This window comes from Zophobas morio, unplaced genomic scaffold (assembly GCF_036711695.1).
Source record: "Zophobas morio isolate AGI-343-1 ecotype UQ-CSIRO unplaced genomic scaffold, CSIRO_AGI_Zmor_V1 ptg000216l, whole genome shotgun sequence".
In the NCBI taxonomy this organism is placed as follows: domain Eukaryota; kingdom Metazoa; phylum Arthropoda; class Insecta; order Coleoptera; family Tenebrionidae; genus Zophobas; species Zophobas morio.
The window spans coordinates 105,048-106,750 of record NW_026972320.1 but is presented as its reverse complement, the minus strand read 5'-3'; the positions used below and the strand labels follow the sequence as shown (position 1 = coordinate 106,750).

Below are 1,703 nucleotides of genomic sequence, written 5' to 3'. Positions count from 1 at the left end.
TTAGTTTAAAAGTTTCTGAGTTTATAAATAAATGAGTTTTTTAGGCTATTAGCCCATAACTCCGGGCACTTTAAAAGGAAAGGGTAAGTATGCGCCAAAAGTGTCCTTAAACTTATGCTAATTATACGCATTTAGTGCAGGTGGTCCGTTCTTTTCCTCGGAAAGGTAGATTGGGCAACTGAAGCTTTCTTGTGGTCTTGCGTATATAAGAGAAAAAAATTTCATCACGATCATATATATAGCGTTACAGAATGCGCTGCAGCCCCAGGGATGTTCGCGAGGGAGGTTTAAAAGTTATAAAAAGAGCAGAAAGTAAAATTGAAAGTGGCGAATTTTATGAAGCCCATCAACTATATAAGACAATTTATTTTAGGTTTTTATGTTTTTTTTAATAAAAAATATTAATGATTTTTCAATAAATTTTTATATTAATGTCTCAACTATAGGTATATGAACCAAAAACGTTGGGGGGACGCACTCTTTGTTGTCTTTCATGGTGCAAAAAAATTGTTTTTATATAATCAAAACAACTCTGCAGCGGACTTATCTCTTCTTGTCTTGGAAACTTATATTGAGTGCAAAGCTCAAGTAAATGAAGAGAACAGGGATAGGATAATACATTTGTTTTCTCTTTTCCCATCCAACCATTCACTAAAAAATCGCTTTATTTTCTCTTGCCTAAGGTAATTTATAATCCTGGAATATTTTTATATGTTTTGTTAAAAATAATAAAGATGGAGCCAAAGAGAGGGAGTATATTGCGAAGGAGATCCCGTTCTTCTATTGAACTTCGGTTTAGATTGTTTAAAGGAAAGTAAATACCTCGAAGCTCAAGAATATTTTCTCAAATGTTATGAGGACCAATCCGTAAGGTTATGGGCTGAAACTTTAAACAACTGTGCCTCTGATTCTTATAATAAAGTGTTATTTATAAAACTTACTTAATTTATTATTGCAATCTCTAAATTCTAATTAAACTATTTGAAGGAGACTATCGAATGTTTACTTACGATTGCTATTCTGAAATTATTAAGCATTGGAGATCTGCGCCGAGCTAATCTTCTTTACTCGAGGACACTCTCCCCGCATAACGACGTTTACGAACGCTCCCTTCTTATAAAATTCTGTGGTTTTCTTTTAAAAACTTGTGAATATAACGCACCGATCATGTTCAAATCTTTGTGCGACGAGTTTGCACCGAGCTTGGACCTGTTGGAGGGTAGTCACGAGGTAAAGCTCCCTTTTAAAATTTATATTTATCTTTAATTACTGAAAAACAACAGCAACTTCAACTCGTAGGAGTTCAAATGTTCAATTTACCATCAAATAAAGATAGTTTTGCTGATGTAGTGAGTCGGTTTCTTATGTAGCTCTATCTATGAAGAACTTCACAAACCACACTTATGGTCTCCTAGACCTCAATAAATAGTAACTGGTAAAATTTCGTCTATGTATATTGTAGCCTTTTTGGGTTTACCCAACTTCTAATTAAGCTAGCGGTATAATATTTCCAGCTTACTGTGGAACCTTTTAGTGAAAGTTTTGTTATTAAAAAATATGGGTCAAACGGCTAGTAAGAAGTAAACGCTCGGTTAAGCCTTAAGCAAACGCTGAGCGTAGCATTACCTACCGATCCTCCCATAAAAATAATACATTTATATCCCTTCTGTACGTTTTACGTTTATTTGGAATATACTTGGTAT

The 1,703-nt window shown here is 34.1% G+C and overlaps 1 long non-coding RNA gene across 2 annotated transcripts; it reads left to right on the top strand.

The window, feature by feature from the left end:
* The first annotated feature begins 224 nt into the window (after nt 1–224).
* On the top strand, nt 225–1,427 carry LOC135146238 (uncharacterized). 2 transcript variants are annotated; one of them, XR_010283753.1, is made up of 5 exons: nt 225–373; nt 447–683; nt 735–921; nt 988–1,230; nt 1,284–1,427. It is a non-coding gene; the product is annotated as an uncharacterized LOC135146238 (long non-coding RNA). The 2 variants fall into 2 exon arrangements; XR_010283752.1 differs by having other exon boundaries at nt 735–1,230.
* Nucleotides 1,428–1,703: the final 276 nt, after the last annotated feature.